We start from the raw sequence: 26,093 nt of genomic DNA on the forward strand, positions 1-26,093 counted from the left end.
TGCCTGTTACATTATTGAACGATATCTAAGTGACCAACTCAGTTCAATTAAACGAATCATAAGTTGAACGTGAAATTTTACAATACTATAACGAACATACACGTGTTTGGTAGTGCTTGGTGATAGCGACACGTCAAAATCGCAGTGATTTTAGTATCTCGCTTAACTGGTTGAAACAGTATTCAGAGTTTAGTGTTATCGACGCAACGCTGTTAGTACTCATGTAACATGTGAATTAGAGAGATGAGGGATGTAAACCGTGGTAATCTGGAACTCGATATGGAAGTTCCCAGTTTGAAATCCTGCTACACAAGGAGTCGTGGGTCGTAGTGTAGAGTCCAGATGCGAAAATACTTTTCTTCTTCCATTTTCAGTTTTTGCGTTACTTACACTGAAAATAAACCAAAATACTGCTTAATATACACTGACGAGCAAAACATTACGACAACCTGCTTAACAGCTTGTTAGTCCGTCTCTGGAATAAAATACATAACTGGTTCTGCATATCAGAGATCCGATAGTTCGTTGCTAGGTTTTTGGAGGTACGTGATATTAGATATCTATGCGCAGCTCATATAATTGGAGTAAATAACGGGCCGCTAATTTGCTTGCGTGGTGATGGCGGTCGATAGCGACCCGGATGGGTTCCATAGGTTTTATATAAGGCAAATTGGGTCGCCGAGACATCAACGTGAGTTCACTTTAGTGCACCTCAAACCACAGTAGCATGGCTCTGGCTCCGAGACAAGGACAATTCCACTACTGAAAGATGACATCGCCATTGGGGTTGATATCAAGATTGAAGGGATGAAGTTGTTCGCAGCTGACACGTGTCTTCCATTACTACCACAGGCCCCATACAAGTGCAGAAGAATGTCTGCCGTAGCATAATACTTCGTCCACCATCCTCACTCCGTGGAGCGCTGCATTCGCTTCGATGGCGGCGTTTGTGGAGACACCCTTCGACCTAGCGTAGCAAACATGTGATTCACACGAAGAGCCGACGTGTTTTCGTTGATCGACGGTCGAATCCCAATGGTCCCGTGCGCACTGCGATCGTAACTGACGATGCCGTTGGGTCAACATGTGAGCACTTAGGGGTGGTCTGCTGTGGTGCTCCGTGTTAAACAATACACTATAGACGGTGTGCTCCGAAACACTTGGTGCGTGCACCAGCATTGTGTTCTTTTGGCAGAGGTGGCACAGATCACCCTCTGTTCTAAATTACACAGCAGACAAGCCATCGAACCCCACGTTCAGTGAGGAGTCTTGGACGTCGATCCATTTAGCGCCTAGTGGCAGTGTCACTGTCCTTCTACCTCTTTCCATTGACGCTCACGACAGTAGCACGTGAACATTCGACCAGTTTCGCCATTTTTCGAGATGCTCGTTCACAGTCTCTGCATATTATTAATCTTCCGTTTCTCAAAATCGCTTATCCCAATGGATTTCCCCATTTGCAGCCCATACAGTCTCCAGGGTGATCCCCGTCCGTGCCCACAGCGCCCCCAGGCTGCCTTCAGGGTCGCGGTGGGTAGTGGCCATAATGTTTTGGCTTATCAGTGTACTGCAATAATTAACATTTTCATGAAAGGAAAGGCAAAGGAAACTTTTGGATTGCACGTAAATTTCCAGAAATGGACTGTAACGCTTACACGAGAACTTCGTGTATAAAATTAGGTACTTTTATTATTATGCAGTTGATATTTTATACATTCTGGTGTGATATTCATCATTAAAACCAGACATGTGTTAATTTTCTCGATGTTTAGCACGCGGCATTTTACACTGTTGATTTAAAGTTTCTACGCAAAAAAATATTCTCTCCGTAATCTCACAACCGTCTCAAAAGTTCACGTTAGCTAGAAAACGAATGACCTCACCAACCTGCATCGGAAGGCTGTTGTTAAACTGCAGCAGCCGAGGGCTGCTCGAGGGCCAGAATGAAACCAACGAAACACGAATTCTTGAATCCATTAAATAGAATCCCTTCTTAGAAAGTTGCTTGCTGAGCCCTCTCGGACACTGTTCAAAAATGGTTCAAATGGCTCTGAGCACTATGGGACTTAACTTCTGAGGTCATCAGTTCCCTAGAACTTAGAACTACTTAAATGTAACTAACCTAAGGACATCACACACATCCATGACCGAGGTAGGATTCTAACCTGCGACCGTAGCTGTCACACGGTTCCAGACTGTAGCGCCTAGAACCACTCGGCCACAGCGGACCGGCTCCTGCGACCATGTTTAGACGGTCATTAGTGCGGTTCGATCGCGTCCGCATTGTTACTTTGTGCCACGAAGAGCTCTCAACAAGGGAAGTGTCCAGGCGTCTCGGAGTGAACCAAAGCGATGTTGTTCGGACATGGAGGGGATACAGAGAGACAGGAACTGTCGATGAAACGCCTCGCTCAGGACGCCCAAGAGCTGCTGCTGCAGTGGATGACCACTACCTATGGACTATGGGTTGGAGGAACCCTGACAGCAACGCCACCATGTTGAAAAAATAATCCTTTTCGTGCAGCTCCAGGACGTCGTGTTACGACTCGAACTGTGTGCAATACGGGGCATGATGCGAAACTTCACTCCCGACGTCGATAGCGAGGTCCATCTTTGCAACCACGACACCATGAAGCGCAGTACAGATGGCCCGAACAACATGCCGAATAGACCGCTCAGAATTGGCATCACGTTCTCTTCACCGATGAGAAGATATGCCTTCAACCAGACAATCGTCGGAGACGTTTTTGGAGGCGACCCGGTCAGGCTGAACGCCTTAAACACACTGTCCCTGCCGTTTTGGGGTGGCATTATGTGGGGTCGACGTACGCCGCTAGTGATCATGGAAGGTACCGTAACGTCTGTACGATACGTTAATGCCATCCTTTGACCGACAGTGCAACTGCATCGGCAGCATATTGGCGAGGCATTCGTCTTCATGAACGACAATTCGCGCCCCATCGTGCACCTCTTGTGAATGACTTCCTTCGGGATAACGACATCGCTCGACTAGAGTGGCCAGCATGATCTCCAGACATGAATCCTATCTAAAATGCCTGGGACAAATTGAAAAGAGCTGTTTTTGGACGACGCGACCCACCAACCACTGTGAGGGAACTACGTCGAATGACCGTTGAGGAATGGGGCAATCTGGCCCAACAGTGCCTTGATAAACTTGTCGATGGTATGCCACGACGAATTCAGGCATGCATTAATTTTCGAGAGGACTTGCTACTGGGTATTAGAGGTACCGGTGTGTACAGCAATCTGGACCACGACCTCTGAAAGTCTCGCTGTATGGTGGTACAACGTGCAATGTGTGGTTTTCATGAGCAATAAAATGAGCGGAAATGATTCATATGTTGGTCTCTATTCCAATTTTCTGTACGGGTTCCGCATCTCTCGGAACCGAGGTGATGCAAAACTCTTTTTGACGTGTGTTTTACACAGTGAGACGCATTCATTTAGCACTTTTTTTCCTTCAGCTATTGATTTTCGGATAAGATAATTCTCTTCTATGGTTAATTTTCAGTACAAGCTGTTGTCTTAATAATTTTTAAATGTAGTAATAATAGTCACTTTTGGTGACATTTCGATACTCCAGGAACAAGTGGTTACTGCAGTGATATTATTTTCGCTTCTGAATGGGTTTAATCATTACAATTTTGCTTTTGAAAGTGCTCTTAAATCGCTTAGTTAACTTAAGTACTGAGAATCTCTACCACTTTTACGGGTCGGAAAAGTAATAGACACAGTACGTGTAAGACTCTTATTTTAATATCATTACTAGCCTCACGATCAACACATGTCGTACTAATGACTTTAACAGAGAAATGTAATACTTCAAACTATTTTACCTACACAGGAAATGAATCACGAGCTCGAATATGAATTATTTCACTGTGCTGTACGCACGGGAGTGCTTTGCCATGACTATACCGGCTGAACCAGGACTCAACCGACACAATTTCGGAGCTTGTTCAGAGGTATTTTCTGAGTATTTTCATCTGACTGGCTCTTGGTCTCCACCGGCGCATTACAGATTAATAATGTAAACCGGACTATCTCGGTTTGCTACAAGGAACAATTATCTGACCCGAAAGTGGTCTGACGTGGTTTCCGTCGCTGCGGGAACAGCTGACCACATGGTGGTTTTGCTGCTATGCCGTTGCATACTGCGAAACCATTACACGAGGTGCTTGTTATGAGAGAACATGCGACTTTTAGGCCGCTACCGGTGCGAGTAATGCACGGCCTAATTTGTTGGTTTGACTCGTTCATATCAGAGGGGTCAGTCATTCACCGTCGCCTTAAAGACGACGAATTCAATGTAGAATTACTCCTGAAATTCTTTTTAGTACGTAGAGAAGTTGGCGAATAATATAAAGTATGTGAAAGGATTGAATATATATCGTAGGATTAATGATATCGACAAGAACTGAGGGTTATATTTCAAACTAGACAAATATTTATTACAAAATGTTCACACACTTGTGAACGATGGTCTCACGTGAGCTGCAAGATCAAATAAACAAATACGATAGAAGAATAATTAATGTTGCAGTCTGATCAGACCATCGAATACATAAATACATGGGGCCAAAGTTCATGTAACTGCACATTAATTCACGAAAATCAACAGAAAACTTTCAATGAGCGTCAGTGCAGTGTGCCACTACCAGTCGCGACGTAAAATTAAAATTCGTTATCCTGAATACAGACGAATATAAGTATCAAACGTAGTAAACAATAACAGTTGACAGCTGCCTGGAATATCGTAAACAAAGTCACATTTCGTATAGTTTTGCAGAATCAATCACCAAAACACAGACAAACAATTTAAATCCGGCGAAAACTTGAAGTCTGTAAGTCACACTCAAAGAATTATTCCAAGTACAACTAAAAGTATTTAACTCACGCGGCTGCTCAGTAGCACAACCATTCGAAAAACCCCCAAAAACGACTGACGAGCGCGTAAAGAAACAGACAAGAGGCAAGCGAAAGACTAAGTGTGCCCCACTGCTTGCCCTTAAACACTTTGTCTCACACTACTGAATCAAAGTTAGGCACTTAGATAACTACCACCACTCAGATTTGAAGCTAACTGTACATACACATAAGTGCTAGAAAAACCGAACAAGTGCGTACTCAAAATCGCACTCTCAGGGTTCCTCACAAACTTAATTATGTATAGAGACAGTCGATCTATAGGTATTGATGAGGCAGCTCGCGAGTTTCAGAATATGTAACTCAAACGGCCGTATCTTTTGACTGCATTGAGTTAGGCGCTTAAAGTTTTTACGCCGCCAAGGGACCGCAGACCTCAGTCTCTGACACAATTTTCAACTTGGTACCTTTATGCACTCTTGAGGAGAAGGAGTCTTAACAGACGGCTGTATCTTTTGATCGCATTGACTTGGAAGCTTAAATCTCTTTCACTGCCATAGAATCGTAGACCTTAGTATTTGAAAGAAATTTCAACTTTATACCTCCACCGGTCCTGAAGAGAGGGAGTTTTAATAGACAGGCATACCGACTTAAAGTTAACTGATCCTATAAAAATTCAGTTTTTACCGACTGAGGGATGGAACCCTTACAAAACACAAAATTATTGCAGTCATTTTGCAGCCTCTTATTAAAACAGCAATACATATTTTAACAAGTTATTGAAGAAGTCCACGAAGGCTGTATACATTCGAGTTTACAACCTGACAAAGATTACCAAAATTATTGGTGTCTAGTAAATTGTGGCTATTCCTCCAAACGGAAAAAAAGGAAGGTTAGAGTTTCACGCACCGTCGGCTATGAGGTCATTAGAGACGAAGTACAAGCTCGGATTAGAGGAAGATGGGGAAGGAAACCGCCAGAGCCCATTTGGAAGGAATTACGCCGGCATTTGTCGGTAGCGACTTACGGAAATCACGGAAAATGTAAATCTGACTGGGTAGACGGGGATCTGAACCGCCGTTTCCCGGAATGGAAGTTCAATGTGACAACACCTCTTCAGCCAGAATGAGATTTTCACTCTGCAGCGGAGTGTGCGCTGATATGAAACTTCCTGGCAGATTAAAACTGTGTGCCCGACCGAGACTCGAACTCGGGACCTTTGCCTTTCGCGGGCAAGTGCTCTACCAGGAGAGCTTCTGTAAAGTTTGGAAGGTAGGAGACGAGATACTGGCAGAAGTAAAGCTGTGAGTACCGGGCGTGAGTCGTGCTTCGGTAGCTCAGATGGTAGAGCACTTGCTCGCGAAAGGCAAAGGTCCCGAGTTCGAGTCTCGGTCGGACACACAGTTTTAATCTGCCAGGAAGTTTCACCTCTTCAGCCGTCCAACCGAACGATTAGGTACATACTTGGGAAACTCCTGTTGCCTTCATACTGTAGGTAACTGGTGAAGATTTATAGTATTGAAACATTTGCATATAAACTTTTAATAAACTTGTCGGTGATTCTTTGTATACAATATCCGTTCACGTTAATGTAACCACCTGTCAAAAGCCTGAATAAGCACTTCTGCGACGCCCGGACACTGTGAGACGGGCAGGGACAGAGTCTGTGAGGTTCTGGAAGGTGCTGACAGGGATGTGGAGCCACGCCGACTCCAGTGCGGTGGCCAGCTGCGCCAGGTTGCTCGGTTGAGGATCCCCTGCGCGAACAGCCCGATGGAGGGTGTTCCATGCTTTCTCGGTTGGATATAAATCCGGAGAGTTCGGTGGCCAATGGAGTACGTTAGACTCGTCCTGGTGCCCATCGAACCACGCACGTATACTGCGAGCTGTGTGACAAGTTGCATTGTCCTGCTGGTACACGCTATAGTCCAGAGGAGAAACAAACTGGATGTAGGAGTGGATGTGATCCGAAGGATAGATACGTACTTCTGTTGATCCGCTGCTCCTTCCAGAATGACGAAATGACTGAGGGTATACCCTGAAATCATTCCCCAGACAGTAAAGCTTCCTCGTCTGCCCCTTTGTTTTCAGACGTTTCAATCCGAACATGCCAAAGGCCATCTGTGCGATAGAGCATAAAAAGTGATTCATCTGAGAAGGCCACCCGTCGCCATGCAGCGGACGTCAACTTGTGTACAAAAACCAGGCGGCTGCTGCGGTGGTTTATACGCAGGTACATTCGATATTCGGTCATTAAGGAGACTCTGTTGATAGCCAGCTGATTCATGCGGCTGTCAATTGCTCAAAAGTTGCACGTCTATTCGCCCGTACGCATCTCTGGAGCCCCCGTTCCACCCTGTCATCTGTGCCCCATGGTGTACCACTGTTGCCTCGTCACCAGTTTTGGATAACGCCATTTTGCCATGCACGGTACACTTCAACCGGCACGCGAACTGTTTACAAACTTATGCGTCTTCTGCTTCCACCCTTCGGCCGAAAGCCGATGATCACGCACTTTTGGACGTCAGATAAACCGCTCCGTTTCCGCATTACGACAATTGGTGCTCTGTTTTCCGCGTTTCGCTCTTCCCCCGCCAACACGCTTTAATACCCTCCACTGCTACTGCTGCCACCTGCTGTCTGTGAGTGGCTATTGCACGGTGACGCCGAACACAGGTGGTGGTCACATTTATGTGCCTGCACCGTGTAAAAGGGACACTCAAATGAAAACGAAACAGATGGGAAAAAAACTGTTTATTATTTCGAAACTATCTACATAACTGTTAATATCTTTAACCCACTGTGAGACTAGACGCTCAACGCTTTCATGTAAAAATGTTTCCAGTTGCATACGGAAATATGATTATGTCTAGGGGTGTACATTTCTTTCGAAGCGAATAGACGGCTACGAACGTCTTTCTGAAGCGCTCGAAAAACATGAAAATCGCATGGGGAGAGACTGGGACCGTATGGAGCACGTGTAAGAGCTTTCCACTGAAGCTTCTGCAGGGTAGTTGAAACAATGTTGCAAATATGCGGGCCTGACCACATCCTCCACACTGTCCAGGTCCCCCCACAGTGCGATTTCCACGTGTTTGCAGTCCTGAAGAGAGACATTCCTGGCCGTCGAATTGCTTTCAACGACGAGGTGCACGCCTGCCTGCAATCATCGTTCCGTAGGAAACCGCAAACATATTTCCATGAAGGCACTGAGCGTCTTGTCTCACAATGGCATAAATGCATTAGATGTAACGTCAGTTACGTTTGACGTAATAAACGGATAACTTAATTTGTTCCATTTGCCTCGTTTTCGTTTGACTGCCCCTTTTACATTCCCGCGTGCATGCGCTATGGTATTTACTAACGTCGTCAGCTTTCATATGACACATCATATGATCAGACTACATCACTGCTTCAGTTTTCATTCATTTTATAATCAGTCGTACTTAAAAATCACAGACTCATGCTTCAAGTTGCCATGAAATCATCTCAACGCTGCGATTTTACTGCTCTGTATCTCTGTTAACTTAGAACTAATGCTGTTGGGAAAAAATCATAGACACAACAGAGCAGTACTGAATACATGCTTGATGGCGATAACTGTTGCCAACAGCTAGGGTTCGTTGCCAAAGAAGACACTCAATGCATATCGTCGCAATTTGTTTTGTTGTACAGATATACCTAGTTGTCGTTGTTGTGGTCTTAAGTCCTCAGACTGGATTCATGCAGCTCTCCATGCTACTCTATCCTGTGCAAGCTGCTTCATCTCCCAGTACCTACTGCAACCTATATCCTTCTGAATCTGCTTAGTGTATTCATCTCTTGGTCTCCCTCTACGATTTTTACCCTCCACGCTGCCCTCTAATACTAAACTGGTGATCCCTTGAGGCCTCAGAACATGTCCTACCAACCGATCCCTTCTTCTAGTCAAGTTGTGCCACAAACGTCTCTCCTCCCCAATCCCATTCAATACCTCCTCGTTAGTTATCTGATCTACCCATCTAATCTTCAGCATTCTTCTGTAGCACCACATTTCGAACGCTTCTATTCTCTTCTTGACCAAACTATTTATCGTCCACGTTTCACTTCCCTACATGGCCACACTCCATACAAATACTTTCAGAAACGACTTCCTGACATTTAAATCTATACTCGATGTTAACAAATTTCTCTTCTTCAGAGACACTTTGCTTGCCATTGCCAGTCTACATTTTATATCCTCTCTACTTCGACCATCATCAGTTTTTTGCTCCAAAGATAGCAAAACTCATTTACTACTTTAAGCGTCTCATTTCCTAATCTAATTCCCTCAGCATCAACCAATTTAATTCGACTACATTCCATTATCCTCGTTATACTTTTGTTGATGTTCATCTTGTATACTCCCTTCAGGACACTGTCCATTCCCTTCAGCTGCTCTTCTAGGTCCTTTGCTGTCTCTGACAGAATTACAATGTCATCGGCGAACCTCAAAGTTTTTATTTCTTCTCCATGGATTTTAATTCCTACCCCGAATTTATATTTTGTTTCCTTTACTGCTTGCTCAATATACAGACTGAATAACATCGGGGATAGGCTACAACCCTGTGTCACTCCCTTCCGAACCACTGCTTCCCTCTCATGTCTCTCGACTCTTATAACTGCCATCTGGTTTCTGTACAAATTGTAAATATCTTTTCGCTCCCTGTATTTTACCCCTGCCACCTTCATAATTTGAAAGTGAGTATTCCAGTCAACATTGTCAAAAGCTTTCTCTAAGTCAACAAATGATAGGAACCTAGGTTTGCATTTCCTAAAACTAGCTTCTAAGATTAGTCGTAGGGCCAGTCTTCCCTCACGTATTCCAATATTTCTACGTAATCCAAACTGATCTTCCCCGAGGTCGGCTTCTACTAGTTTTTCCATTCGTCTGTAAAGAATTCGTGTTATTATTTTGCAGCCGTGACTTATGAAACTGATAGTTCGGTAATTTTCACATCTGTTAACACCTGATTTCTTTCGGATTGGAATTATTATATTCTTCTTGACGTCAGAGGGTATTTCGCCTGTCTCATACATCTTGCTCACCAGATGGTAGAGCTTTGTCGGGACTGGCTCCCCCAAGGCTGTCAGTAGTTCTAATGGAATGTTGTCTACTCCCGGAGCTTTGTTGCAATTCAGGTCTTTCAGTGCTTTGTCAAACTCTTCACGCAGTATCATATCTCCCATTCCATCTTCATCTACATCCTCTTCCATTTCCATAATATTGTCCTCAATAACATCGCCCTTGTATAGACCCTCTATACACTCCTTCCACCTTTCTGCTTTCCCGTCTTTGCTTAGAACTGGGTTTCCATCTGAGCTCTTGATATTCATACAAGTGGCTCTCTTTTCTCCAAAGGTCTCTTTAACATTCCTGTACGCTGTATCTATCTTACCCCTAGTGAGGTAAGCCTCTACATCCTTACATTTGTCCTCTAGCCATCGCTGCTTAGCCATTTTGCAATTCCTGTCGATCTCATTTTTGAGACGTTTGTATTCCTTTTTGCCTGCTTCATTTACTGCATTTTTATATTTTCTCCTTTCATCAATTAAATTCAATATTTCTTCTGTTGCCCAAGGATTTCTACTAGCCCTCGTCTTTTTACCTATTTGATCCTCTGCTGCCTTCACCACTTCATCCCGCAAAGCTAACCATTCTTCTTCTACTGTATATCTTTCCCCCATTCTTGTCACTTGTTCCCTTGTGCTCTCCCTGAAACTCTGTACAACCTCTGCTTTAGTCAGTTTATCCAGGTCCCATCTCCTTAAATTCCCACCTTTTTGCAGTTTCTTCAGTTTCAATATACAGTTCATAACCAATAGATTGTGGTCAGAGTCCATATCTGCCACTGGAAATGTCTTATAATTTAAAACCTGGTTCCAACATCTCTGGTTTACCATTATATAATCTATCTGAAACCTGTCAGTATGCCGGCAGCGGTGGTCTAGCGGTTCTAGGCGCTCAGTCAGGGACCGCGCGACTGCTACGGTCGCAGGTTCGAATCCTGCCTTGGGCATGGATGTGTGTGATGTCTTTAGGTTAGTTAGGTTTAAGTAGTTCTAAGTTCTAGGGGACTGATGACCACAGATGTTAAGCCCCATAGTGGTCAGAGCCATTTGAACCTGTCAGTATCTCCAGGTTTCTTCCATGTATACAATCTTCTTTTATGATTCTTGAACCAAGTGTTAGCTATGATTAGGTTGTTTTCTGTACAAAATTCTACCAGGCGGCTTCCGTTTCTTACTCCCATTCCATATTCACCTACTACGTTTGTTATCTCCCTTTTCCTAATGCCGAATTCCAGTCACCCATGAGTATTAAAATTTCATCTCCCTTCACTATCTGAATAATTTCTTTTATTTCATCATACATTTCTTCTATTTCTTCGTCATCTGCAGAGCTAGTTGGCATATAAACTTGTACTATTGTGGTAGGCGTGGGTTTAGTATCTATCTTGGCCACAATAATGCGTTCACTATGCTGTTTGTAGTAGCTTACCTGCATTCTTATTTTCCTATTCATTATTAAACCTACTCCTGCATTACCCCTATTTGATTTTGTGTTTATAACCCTGTAGTCACCTGACCAGAAGTCTTGTTCCTCCTGCCACCGAACTTCACTAATTCCCACTATATCTAACTTTAACTTATCCATTTCCCTTTTTAAATTTTCTAACCTACCTGACCGATTAAGGGATCTGACATTCCACGCTCCGATCCGTAGAACGCCAGTTTTCTTTCTCCTGATAACGACATCCTCTCGAGTAGTCCCCGCTCGGAGATCCGAATGGGGGACTATTTTACCTCCAGAATGTTTTACCCAAGAGGAGTCATATTCATTTAACCATACAGTAAAGCTGCATGCCCTCGGGAAAAATTACGGCCGTAGTTTCCCCTTGCTTTCAGCCGTTCGCAGTACCAGCACAGCAAGGCCGATTTGGTTAGTGTTACTAGGCCCGATCAGTCAATCATTCAGACTGTTGCCCCTGTAACTACTGAAAAGGCTGCTGCCCCTCTTCAGGAACAACACGTTTGACTGGCCTCTCAACAGATACCCCTCCGTTGTGGTTGCACCTACGGTACGGCTATCTGTTTCGCTGAGGCACGCAAGCCTCCCCACCAACGGCAAGGTCCATGGTTCATGGGGTTACCTAGTACAAAATGAAAAACAAAAGTAAACAGGAGTAAGGCATCAAACGAAATGCTTCTACTCCATAGGGAGTCACCGAAGACTGCGAATCCCTTATACCAAAATACCCAGAAGTTATCTCTAAATAAGATCCGAAATTTTGCTGGTGGAATCCGAGTAAAAGGTCATGGTGCTGAAAGCTCAACACACTCATACATGAAGTCAGCGTTTTACGACGTGAACAGAGCATATATCCCAGTATTTTGTGAAACTGTCATATCGACATTGTGGCTTTGCTATACGGGAGAGTTATGTTACCTGGACAGGGCAGCTCAGATCAGCTGGTCCTTGTTCTTAAATTCTGTCAGGAGTTGTTTCCTGCGTCCTCCGCCAGATGGCTCCAGAAGCTCTTCAGCCCTAACAACTTTCTGTATTAAAAACAGCAGAAAGGCAATAAGCAGCTGTTTGGAGTGTTGTTCTTTCCTGCTCATTACGTTTCTTTTTTACTTGTTCTTTCAAGAAGAGTTCTGTAGAAACCAAATACACCATAATACTTGCGTTTATAATTTACGGTGGTTTGTTTTGTTTACGACTAATCGAAGTATAGCAGTAGTTCTCGTGACTTAGAAAAAAATATGTTGTTAGGTTTACTGGACACCAAGGCATTTATATTATGTGGGCCGGTCCAGCTAACGTGATCAGAATTATTTACTTTTCTAGTTTACTAATATTTTTAATCTGATAAAATCTTTTTCGTCGTACTATTGGCGATGATGATGAAAGATTTCGTGAACCAGTGTTCTGTGTTCAACTCTGACAGACCGGTCTTTCGAGCTGTCAGAGACTGAGAGAACAGTCCCAGAAAATAATGTTCTTACCATAGTTTCTGGTTCAGTCCGTCAGTTTTCTCCTATGTCTGTAACTCATACAGTCCCTTCAGGTCCTAGTATCTGCGCTAGTGAAATCAGTCCTTCATGCCGTGACCAAGAACCCCAGGCTGAGTTATTTGTGCTCCCTGAGGCCTTGCTGCCATTCCCTCAATGTTATCCCCCACAAGAGGTAGTTGTGGACAAAGGAAAGGAGAATATGAAAGGAGAATCTCTTATTCTTGCAATTTCACCTGTGGAGACTTGATTGGAAAAATAGCTTCTACCAGAGAAAGAAAGAAAAATAAAAAGAAGTGACCTGCTCCACCAGAGGTGCAGCGCTTTTACATCGCGGCTCTAGCAGTTTACGACAGCGAAAAGCGTCACGCAGAGCTCGGCCATAGCTCTATTCTGTACGCCTGTGCTCTGGCTAGCAACACGTAGTAATGGCTGTCGCCGAACCATGTCGATATTCTGCAGACTATGAAATCCTAGGCGGTCAAAAAAAAGTATTTCGAAAACAAAACTTCATCTTCGGAGAATATTATGTCGTTTATTAATTATTGTTCAGTTAATATGTTTAGTCATTAGTGTGAACGAGAGTGTAACTGTGAAGTAACGTTATAAATGAATACTGTAGTGTCTATTAACTGAGGAAACGCTAGCGTGGGAACTGGGTCTGTACAGAGAAAGTGAATCATACGCTCAGAGAAAATATGTAACGTATAATTCGCCAGTTTATGGTACTGCGGAAACAGGAAAAATATTCCGACAATTCAGTTAAATAAAGAGGTGATTAATTTGAGATTTGAGGATTTTCCTAATCTCTTAATTTAATAACTCGCTCTGAAACGTTATTACGTAGTAAATTATTAATAGCAGAAAACGCGAAATAGCACGGTTTAATACGGAGACGTCATTGGATATGGCGTTTCTCAGTCAATCAGAAGACAATAAGTTCGCACAGATTTTGTGGTCTATAAAATTGTTTTGTGGAGTCCAGAAAAATTTCTGAGCTCAGCTACCAGCACAATAGGACGTGCTTAGCAGGAGCTCTGAACAGATGTAGTAATTTTACGGAATTACAAGTTAAACTTGACAGTGTAGTGCTACAAAGTAATAGCAAAGGAGTGAGGAATGCGCGAAATTCACGTTATTTCCTGTGAATTGTGGCTTTTGTGGTAGCTAAAATCAGGGTGGTATATTTTTAAAGTCGTTACAGACAGAAAAGTTAACGTTCGAAGATTGATTTGGGTAAAATAAGAGCGAGAATTCTGTCACAGAAATTCCATTTTGTAAACATTTAGGTAACAGTATCGTTTGAATACCATAAGCTGATTATTATTGGTGATTATGGTTGTGAGAGAATGTTGAAACTCTAATTTCAGATTAGCGTGGACTTGGCTATGTTACGTATAAAAGAAGTAGCAGTATATAGAAGTTTTCACTCAACATCTATCCCTTTTCTAATAACTCGTAATCTTGAAACCGCAAAAATTTTAGTGCGACCTACAGTCCCATTTATACAACTGGTTCTACTACAGGTGGTCCAGGCGAGCAACATTGCTTTGGTTTTCAACAGGAAAGACGTGTGAGTACTACAGAGGAAGAGAAATTCACGACAAGGAGAGCGGACATTTCCTCTAGGCGACATGTACGTGCGCCGTTGCAAGCAAGAAGTTCATTCATCGTCAGATCAAAACGCTGACTTGGTTTAAGAAAGATCTCACTATTCTTGGAATGAAAAGTTTGAAGATAATGAGACCATTTTTAGATGTTAGAGATGGTAACATCTTAATTTAGGAGGTGCATGGCAGAAAAAAAATAGTCAGGTCGCGACTTGGTAGCTGTTGTGAAGGCGTCGCTTCGTTCTGCCATTAAAGTGGCTCTCTGGAAGCGAGCCATAATGTCCAATGGATTTCCCATGACGGTAGACAATGCTTTTGTCACCACAGCTGATATTATTACAAAATTTCTCCATCCCTTTAAGGACTTACTTGAAAGATTTGAACATGTGATTTATAACAATGTTGACATATCAATACGGCCTCCACCAACACTGATTTTATTTAAAACTTTGTATTTGGTATATCAGCAGCTAAATGTTGTAGAAATCCACCGTTACTACGATTTGCAGTTATGATTAAACTGATATAATTCATTACCACTCATATTACTGCCTCGGCCAGCTAACGTCGCCGATTGGGTTGAATAGTCAATTCGCGAATGAGCTAATTCGTTCAGATCTAAAATAACTGGAAGTAATACAGAGCCCTTGAACACCTCCTTCTAAATAAAACGTGTAACCCGACTTCCCACAACATTTATTGCGTAATAAGTTGCATAGATAATGTTTCAGATCAGTTTCAAAAGATTGTGACCCAGTTAACCTAACACTACGCCACATGTTTCATTAACAGTTGGCTGTACGATGTCGATATGCGGGTTAGTTTATATATTACAGTAATTAATCAAAACTCGGAGTCCGGAATTACTGGAACAATATAGAGGCTGTAGAGAAACAATGCGCATATCCTCTGCCGAAGTAATACATCTTGCGCTTTTCTAATCCGAATGGGTCCTATCGGGATTCATAAATTGCTAATGCCTGAGACTACATACGAATTCATTACTGTGATGTTTGTAACTCTCGTACTTCGTGTAGTGAATTCGCTTAGGAACAGCTAAATACCGTTTACTGTAATTCTTGAAATTCTATACAAAAGAGAAAAGGGACTAGGTAAATTCCAACCACAATACGTGGGATTTACATGCAGGATACCGTATTTCCAAGGCTGGGTGGAGAACCAGCGAACGTATTCCTTGTGGAGGATCTGCTATTCGATATTCGATTATATGCAAATAAAAGCAGCCGTCTCAAATGGAATACCATTTCCTTAACTCACACCCCCGATATTATCGGATACACTGCCGCCGCTATCTCTACCACTTCGATATTGCCCGACGCGAATCTCCCTCGCTGTTAGAAACGCAGAAGACGAATGATATATGTGCAGGTTTTAATTGAAAATTGATTTGATGCTCTTCTTACCGGACTCGTTTTTTAGTATTGGCAGAGCGCCAGGAGATTATTAAATTTTAATACCAAGGTAATTTTAAATCAGAGCGCAAAAGCCAATTAGAGATGCAACGAATACTAGAACTGATGATTTAGTGAGACATTTCCACCAGATTAGTGGGACAAAGCAAAGGATAACTAATATAGAGAGAAATAGGAGTGAATATTTGACACAAGTCACTTGCTTTTTCCTGTGTTTATAAACGTCGTAATGTGGCTGGCTCTGAGCACTATGGGACTTAACATCTGAGGTCGTCAGTTCCCTAGAACTTAGAACTACTTAAACCTAACTAACCTAAGGACATCACACACATCCATGCCCAAGGCAGGATTCGTACCTGCGACCGTAGCGGTCGCGCGGTTCCAGATTGAAGCGCCTAGAACCGCTCGGTCACACTGGCCGGCCGTCGTAATGTGCCCTGACAGAAATGGAAAGAGTTACTTCATTAACAGCTTGGGTGAACGCTACGAAACAGATACTCCGGTATATCTATGCATGTGGTGTATGTTCAGAAGCAACTCATTCCGACAGATGAAGAATGCTGGTGGATGATAGATACAGAGGTCTTTCTAAGGTCCTTGGATCTTTTTCTGTGGAGATCGCAATACAGAATGTTCAGGGGACGCTCACATTTACTTTGCCGGCCGGGGTGGCCGAGCGGCTCTAGGTGCCACAGTCTGGAACCGCGCAACCGCTACGGTCGCAGGTTCAAATCCTGCCTCGGACATGGATGTGTGTGATATCCTTAGGTTAGTTAAGTTTAAGTAGTTTTAAGTTCTAGGGGACTGATGACCTCAGAAGTTAAGTCCCATAGTGTTCAGAGCCATTTGAACCATTTACTTTACCGCCATCTTTCGAGAGTAGGAGAATCACAGATATGAAGGACATGGGAGCGCCTTACCGAAAAGACCGTGGAGACAGCTGTTTGCTGTAGACAAGCAGAGCGGCTCGTGACGCATTGGACTCAGGACAGCAGTGACGGAAGAGTTGCAGACACTGGTCCCTGGAGAAGGACTACACAACAAGAAGATCGCAGGCTTACTCGACAGGCTGTGAACAACAGATGATCGAAGGTAGCTACAATGTGGTTTGAGGTAACAGGGAGAGTGCCAACAGTATCCATCGCAAATAAACTCATGCTCACAAACTAACGATAATGCTGATACCTGGTGAAACAACGCTCTGGTGGGCGGTTTGCGGGTTTAAATCACCTCGGGGTATGGCCCTGCGGTCGGCACACGGTGGCGCTGGCAGCAGTCCACATATGCAGACGTGTGTTGGTGCATGTCAGAGTACGGTGCAGCGAGTAAGTGTGCTGACGTTTTCTGACGTGCTAATGGTGACTGTGTGTTGAAAATGGCTCAAAGAACACATATTGATGACGTTATGCGGAGTAGAATACTAGGGTGACTGGAGGCTGGTCAAACACAGCAGGTCATAGCAAGGGCCCTCCGTGGGCCACAAAGTGTGATTTCAAGATTATGGCAACGATTTCAGCTGACAGGAAACGTGTCCAGGCGCTACAGTACGGGACGTCCACAGTGTACAACACCACAAGAAGACCTGTGTCTCACCATCAGTGCCCGTAGATGGCCACGGAGTACTGCAGGTAACCTTGTTCAGGACCTTACCGCAGCCACTGGAACAGTTGTCTTCAGAAACACAGTCTACAGACGACTGAACAGACATGGTTTATTCACCAGGAGACCTGCAAGGTGCATTCCATTGACCCCTGGTCACAGGAGAGCCCGTGAAGCTTGGTGTCAAAAACACACTACATGGTCATTGGAACAGTAGTTATGTTGACGGACGAATCCAGGTATAGTCTGAACAGTGATTCTCTCCAGATTTTCATCTGGCGTGAGCCAGGAACCAGATACCAACCCCTTAATGTCCTTGAAAGGGACCTGTATGGAGGTAGTGGTTTGATGGTATGGGGTGGGACTATGATTGGTACACGTACACCCCTGCACGTACACCCCTGTCTTTGACAGAGGAACTTTAACAGGTCAGGTGTGCCGGGACATCATTTTGCACCAGTATGTCCGCCTTTTCAGGGGTACAGTGGCTGCCACCTTCCTTACAGATGGATAATAACACACGGCCCCACCAAGCTGCCATCGTGGAGGAGTACCTTGAAACAGAAGATATCAGGCGAATGGAGTGGCCTGCCTCTTCTCCAGACCCAAACCCCATCGACCACGTCTGGGATGCTCTCGGTCGACGTATCGCTGCACGTCTTAAAACCCCTAGGACACTTCAGGAGCTCCGACAGGCACTGGTGGAAGAATGGGAGGTTATACCCCAGCAGCTGCTCGACCACCTGATCCAGAGTATGCCAACCCGCTCTGCGGTCTGTGTACGTGTGCATAGTGATCATATCCCATATTGATGTCGGCGCACATGCGCAGGGAACAGTGGCGTTTTGTAGCACATGTGTTTCGGGACGGTTTTCCCAACTTATCACCAATACCGTGGACTTACAGGTCTGTGTTGTGTTTGTTCCCTACGTCCCTATGCTATTAGCGCCAGTTTTGTGTAGTGCCACGCTGTGTGGCACCACATTCTGCAATTATCCGTAATTTATGAGCATGAGTGTAGAATACAGCAAGTTGGGTTGAGATCTGCAGGCATCAACTGTGGTTCACCACAACATGCAATACAGCCAGCGCCCGAGTCAAGTGGTGTTCTGTGGTGTTCAGCGATGAAGCTCACATTTAAGTGTGATGGTCAGATCGATAATAAAGTGTCCGTAGTCGACTTGGTAAAAGACCAAAGGAAACAGCGAATTTAGTGAAGCGTACCCATCCCTTGAATCACGGTGCGAGGAGCTATAGTATACGACAAAAGTACTGATTTGGGAATTGTCGGTGGGGAGACTAACTGGTTTGTGCCAAGTATGTTAAACCCCTGATAAACGGCAATAAATAGTATATTCCAGCAGGATAATGCAAGACCACACACAAGATCATAGCATAAACGCCATAAGGAATGTACGAATTGTTGACTGGCCTCACTGGTTCCCTGGCTCGCAATATATGGTTCAAATGGCTCTGAGCACTATAGGACTTAACTTCTGCGGTCATCAGTCCCCTAGAACTTAGAACTACTTAAACCTAACTAACCTAAGGACATCACACACATCCATGCCCGAGGCAGGATTCGAACCTGCGACCGTAGCCGTCCCGCGGTTCCGGACTGCGCGCCTAGAACCACTAGACCACCGCGGCCGGCGCCGCAATATATGTCTGGGACGCAGTGAGAGGACGTGTACTTTGATATCAGCCTTTAGCCAGGAATCTTCATCAACTGACACAACATGTGGTCGAGGCACGGCAAAGAATTCTTTAAGGCGACATTCGTAGTCTGTTTTCGTCCATGCAACAACGAGGAAAAAAGGAAAAAAAGTGTACCAACGCCCGTTGGTGTCACTTTTCATAGTAATGTTGACAACGACCATCAGTTTCCAACAGAATGATTGTTTTATCGTTTATGCCCATTATGTGATGTACATGACTACGAAGGCTGATAAAATATGTCGAACTGTTATTGCTGTAATGGCTTCTATTTTCGTCAGCTGACATTGCACAACTAAAATCTCATCGTTGATAAGGAAGTATTGACTATATTGAACAATAGATATCTAGTCATTTCGCCACATTGTTGCAAATGGTTTTCATAATATTCGAAATAGTGCCACCCCCCTGCCCTTCAAACTACAGGCAGGAGCGAGATCTGTTTTAAGCAGTTTTTCATTTCTAATCTATGTAAAAATTTAATTTCAATTTGATTGCAAGATTAATTGGCTACTTATTAAAGTAAAAGAGGCGATTTCATAGATGTTATTTTACATGCAGATATTATCAGTGTTCGAAGTCTTCCAGTTTATGGACCTTGGCGTGGTTTCATTTTCTGGAAACAAACTATCATCATATGACAAAATTTCGTGAAACTTAATACTCTTGGTAAGACTAAGTATTCCTCCATAAGAGTCATATTAATTTTCGTTAATTAGTGTACAGGCAGGCAGATTAGAACAGACCGTTTCATTCAAGTCAGCGAAATTATTCATAATGATTGTGGAAATACCTGACTTGTGGAAGTGATTGAAACAACTACAAGTTTATGGTCGCGGATATAAGACCTGAAACGCACATGAATATTATGTAATAAAACGCATTCATGGTAGCATTTGAATTTGAAGTAAAAGCTAGTATAATCAGGATTACAAATATCCTAATTGTTTCATACTCCGGTAGTCGTAGTTTCCAAAAAAACAGCAGTTTAATGATACATCTACATTCTATATTTATTCATCGATGAACAAGCAACTAATATATTTTACATTCGTTTAGGTGAGCATCTTTGGCAGCAGGTGTTATATAAGACGTATTATTTGGCTTTGTGGCACACTTAAACCAGAAATACTGGAATATTACCTGTCGTGTATGACGTTTACGAAATCTGAAGCGGAAACATGAGGCATAGACAAGTTCCAGCTGAGCTACGGAAACAGTTTCCCCAACTGAACGGTCCTGAGTGTGCACTAGTAGTCGATGTTTAATTCAGGTGGACTAGGGCGTATCGGAGGCACAGTGCATGGACACTGTGAGTTTATCGGCTGCGCCACAAGCGGCGCTATCTCCGCCACGTGACCGCTGGCAACGCAAATTGGCCGCCGCAGTATCTACCAAATAGGCAGCCAACTCAAGCAGGTCATTGACAGCTGTGGTAAGCCAGCATCTTCTCACCGCTACTGAAGGTGGACACAGTACGGCATGGTTTCACTCCACTGGTCTCTGCCGAAATCGTCGTATCGCCCCGCTATTGTGCTGTGGGACTTTGTTACCAGTGCTCGAGTACAAGATTAAAGTACTCTGGATTATCGCCTCGGTGTATTGTGTTACGGTGGCCTGTGTCGTGTGGAACACACAGAAACTTGCTCATGTTGCTGTCAGGTGTCACTGATTACGTCCTGTGAGAGACATTGAGCTTCTTGAACTTCAAGAGTAAGCTCCTGCTACCACCTCTGTTCTCTTGTGGAGTTAAATTTTTCCTAGATACAAACACCCGTCGATTTAGGTTGTATTAATGTCTGACGGATAGTTAAACGTTTATTAATTACTGTAGGTTAAAGCAGAAGGCAGATACAATTCGCAGACTAACTGTAACATCTCATTCCGTAACAGTGCCTTTGTTCCATTCCTGTGGCCATTGTCTGCGATAGAGTCGAATTGGAGAGAGGCTTTCTTCATCCTAGAATTGATAGATCAGTATTTCCCTAATCCACCTACATGAACTGAGAATAGAGCCTAAATGTCACTTACAAGGGTGAGCAATTTCCCAATAACAGACGATGTTTCCAACAACCGTTGCAGAAAGAGCTCTTACAATCTTTCGAAGAGGCAGTGTCTATTTCCCTGCCTCCAGGTATTCCTTTTACACTGAAGAGCCAAAGAAGCTTGTACCCTGCCTTGTATCGTGTAGAATCCCCGCGAGCACGTATACGTGCCGAAACAAGATTTGACATTGATTCGACTGATGTCTGAAGTAGTGCTGGACGGAACTGACACCATGAATCCTGCAGCGCTGTCCATAAATCCGTAAGAATATGAGGGGCTGGAGACCTTTTCTGAACAGCAAGTTGCCAGGCACCCTAGATATGCTCAATAATGTTAATGTCTTGGGAGTCTGGTGGCCAGCGGAAGTGTTTCAACTCAGAAGAGTGTTCCTAGATCCACTCTGTAGCAAGCAATTCTGGGCGAGTGTGTGTGTGTGTGGGGGGGGGGGGGTGGCATTGTCCTGCTGGAGTTGGCCAAGTCCTTCGGAATGCACAATGGACGTGGATGGATGCGGGTGATCAGACTGGATGCTTACGTACGTGTCACCTGTCAGAACCGTGTCATTCCAACTGCACACGCCCCACACCACTATTGAGCCTTCATCAGCTTGAATAGTCCCGTGGTGACATGCAGTGTCCATGGATTCATGAGATTGTCTCCATACCCGTACACGTGCAGATGTTCAATACAATTTGGTACTAGTTTCGTCCGACCAGACAACCTGTTTCCAGCCATCAACAGTCCAATGTCGATGTTGACGAGCCTTCGTTTCCGACAGCCCATATTGATGATATTTCGTTGAGTGGTTCGCACACTGACACTTGTTGATGGCCCAGGATTGAAATCAGCAGCAATCTACAGAAGGGCTGTTCTTCTGTCACGGTGAAAGATTATTTTCAGTCGTCGTTGGTCCCGTTCTTGCAAGATGTTTTTCCGGCTGTGGCAATATCGGAGATCTGATGTTTTACCCGATTCCCGATATTCACCGTACACTCGTGAAATTGTCGTACGGAAAAGTCCCCACTAAATCGCTAGCTCAGAGATGCTGTTCAAAAAAAATGGCTCTGAGCACTATGGGACTCAACTGCTGTGGTCATCAGTCCCCTAGAACTTAGAACTACTTAAACCTAACTAACCTAAGGACATCACACACATCCATGCCCGAGGCAGGATTCGAACCTGCGACCGTAGCGGTCGTGCGGTTCCAGACTGTAGCGCCTTTAACCGCTCGGCCACTCCGGCCGAGAGATGCCGTGTCCCATCGCTCGTGCGTCGACTAAAACCAAGTTGAAACTCATTTAAATCTTGATAACATGCCGTTGTGGCTGCGGTAACCGATCTAAGAACTGCGCCTCACACTTATTGTTTTATACAGGCGTTGCCGACTGCAGCGCCATATGTAGCCTGTTTACATATCTCTGTATTTGAATACGCATGCCTATATCGGTTTCTTTGTCGCTGTCAGTGTAAATCGTGTGTCGCGCTCGTGCCACGAGAGAGTGGTCGGAGTGTGTCACGTGGTGGAAGCCGCCTGTCGGCTTTGCGGGCACGTGGCACGGTAACAAAAGTATGTCAGCAGAGCAGAAAGGAACGGGGGATCACCCTCGAGAAGATATCATCTGCAAATGGGGAAATTCATTGAGATGAGCGACTTTCATAGAGTATCGCGAAAATGGCGAAGATGGTCGAATGTTCACATGCTACTGTCCCGAGCATCTACGAAAAGGGATGAAAGGATAGTGAAACAACCAATAGGTGCTAAATGGATGAACTTCCACGACTGTTCAGATTCTGTGGGCTTCGGAGGCTTGTCTGCTCTGTAAAGTAGGATAGATGGTGATCTGTGGCATCCCTGCCGAAAATGCACAATGCTAATATATGCACAAGCGTTTCGGAGCACATCGTTCATCGTAAGTTGTCGGACATGGCGGTCCGCAGCAGAACACCCCTACCTCTTTACATGTTGATCGAACGCATCGTCAATTGCGATTGCAGTAGGTACAGGACCATAGGAAGCGTCGATCAATGAAAACGTGTTGGCCCTTCGGGTGAACAGTCCGCTCCTGGTAGCTGAGTGGTCAGCGTGACGGAATGTCATACCTAACGGCCCGGGTTTGACTTCCGACTGGGTCGGAGATTTTCTCCGCTCAGGCAGTGGGTGTTGTGTTGTTGTTATCAACGTCGTTTCATCCCCACCGACACGCAAGTCGCCGAAGTGGCGTCAACTCTAAAGACTTGCACTAGGCGAACTGTCTACCCGACGGGAGGCCCTAGCCACGCGGCATTTCCATTTCGGGTGAATCGCATTTTTGCTACAATGTTGGCCGTCTCCACAAACGCCGCCATAGAGCTGAACGGCTGCTCGAAACGCACACCGCACCACGGATGAAGGCTGCTGGGAGCAATGTTATGCTATGGGAGACATTCACTTGCGATTGCATGGGACCTGTGGTAGTAATCGAAGATACGCTGACAGCTGCGAACCACCTGCAGGTCTTCATGCTTGATGTCTTCCTCGACGGCGATGTCATCTTTGAGCAGTAGAATTTTCCGTGTCTTGAGGTCAGAGCCGTGATAAGTGGTTTGAGAGACATTGTAGTGAACTCACGTTGATGTACCGCCGACCAAATTCGTGTGGTGTAAATCCTATAGAACACATCTGGGTCGCTAACGGGCGTCATCACCACGTAATAAATCAGTGGCCCGTTATTAACACGGATTAAATGACCTGTGCGTAGGCATCTAATGACACATAACTCCACAAACCTACCAAGAAACTGTTGGATAACTGATAAGCCAATCAGTGATGTATTGCGTTCCATAGACGAACATACAAGGTAATAAGCAGGTATTCATAGTGGTTTGGCCCATCAGTGTACGTTTCACTCTTGGGCATTAAGATTTTCTTTCGTTTTTGCCTCATGTGAGTGAATTGGTTGTAATGGAATTTCAGTTATGTGTTACATAAGAAGTTATTGAGATGGAAATGTGGATAGCCTGGTAGTCTAGCAGGTAGTTGGTGTTTTAGTTACTGGGGGTGTGTAATGATAGAACAAGGTAACGTTAGAGGCTGCATTACTTGTCGTAAATAACTTAAGGAAATATAATTTTGTGCATTGCTAGTTTTTTGTTATCTTTTCTGATTGTGACAGAACGCCAAACATTTTGACGTGTACACTATGTGATCTAAAGTATTTTGAGCGAATGTACCTCACTGTTACAGATACGACCAGAGCTGTTATTTTAATTTTCCAAGAATCGTTTGTAAGAGTTATTGTAACGGTGTGGAACAAGTCATTTTAGATTCAGATTTTAGAGCCACAGACATGTATTAGTAATTCCTATCCACCACTTTTTGCACATTACAAAATCAGAAATTATTATGCGGAGTATAAATAGTTGTCAAAGAGAAATGTTTTCAGTTTCAAATATAACTTTGCTGTATGTCATACTTTTATGTCATTGGGTAAGTGATTAAAATGTTAGTGCTGAGCACCACATTTTGTGCTAAAGACGATCTTAAAGGGAGTAATTAATATAATTCTTTCTACCACTATTTAAGTATGTACATCACTGGTTCTTTTGATACTGTGAAGTAGTAGTCAAATTGCCTAGTTCCTTGAACAGATATCTACAAGTTTATCATAGGTGAGTACCAAATATTATTCTTACAGCATTTTTTGAGCACCGAAGATTTTCTTTCTTAAGTACGACATTACTGAATGAAAATACGCTAAACATATCAGCTTACTGATTTCTCTGTCGTCAAGATTTGCATTTAGCCGAAAGGCAAATATTTATTTATTTATTTATGCATTTATTTTACCTGGCAAGATTAGGGCCTTCAGGCCCTCTCTTACACCTAACCAGGCATACTCAGATTTAACAAATTTCAGTTTCTACAGAACATTAAGGACATATAACATGTTATACAGTATTAATGTTACAGAAAAAAATTAGAGATTATAAAAGTAGTACAATGATAATTATAACAATCAAAAAATAATTATAATAATCAAGAATAATAATAATAGTAATGACTATGTATAGGAAAGTAAACATATTTTTTCTTTTATGAATGTCAGTCCTATTGCTAGTTGGGAATTTTCTCGTTATATTCTTGCAGCTTTTGAGCTATTCTCACCAAGCAGAGACATAAGACGATAGAATGGGGTGAAAGAGATATAGGAGAGGTAGATAGGTTAGGGGAAGAGAAATAGAATGGTAAAATTCGAAGCTATGATGGAGAGGAGAAAGAAAAAGATGAGAGGGGCACGACAATGGTGGCTATACCGTCCCTAATATGTAAGTCTTGAGTTCCCTCTTGAATGTTGAGTGGTTCTGGATAAGACGCAGATCACAGGGGAGCGCGTTCCATAGTCGTATGGCTGAGATGGAGAATGACACAGAGAAAGATTTTGTGTTATGTAAAGGTACAGCCAAGATGCTAGACGTATCCGATCTGGTATTGCAGTTGTGGAATGATGATAGGTGTTTAATGTGAGAAGATAAGTATTGGGGGCACCAGTGACTAAGAAATCGATGATATGAAATATGATGATATCGATGATATCGAAATATGATTGAACGAAGTTGTTTTAGGAGTTTCAAAACATTTTTTGGAGATAAAATCCCCATCAATATGGGCACGTAAAACTTTTGAACTTCTCTCTGCAGTTATTATCCTTTCACCATGCGTTACACTTATCACTGGTGTTGTGACCCTAGTAGTGGAGAACTGAATAAGTTATATCTTTCTGAAATTGTG

General features: G+C 43.7%; 1 protein-coding gene across 1 annotated transcript in view; it reads right to left on the reverse strand.

Moving 5' to 3' along the window:
* Nucleotides 1–26,093, reverse strand: part of LOC126175362 (dipeptidase 1-like) — a 761,174-nt gene that overhangs the window by 137,578 nt on the left and 597,503 nt on the right. The gene's annotated exons all lie outside the window — the stretch shown is intronic.

Source organism: Schistocerca cancellata, chromosome 3 (assembly GCF_023864275.1).
Source record: "Schistocerca cancellata isolate TAMUIC-IGC-003103 chromosome 3, iqSchCanc2.1, whole genome shotgun sequence".
Taxonomy (NCBI): Eukaryota; Metazoa; Arthropoda; class Insecta; order Orthoptera; family Acrididae; genus Schistocerca; species Schistocerca cancellata.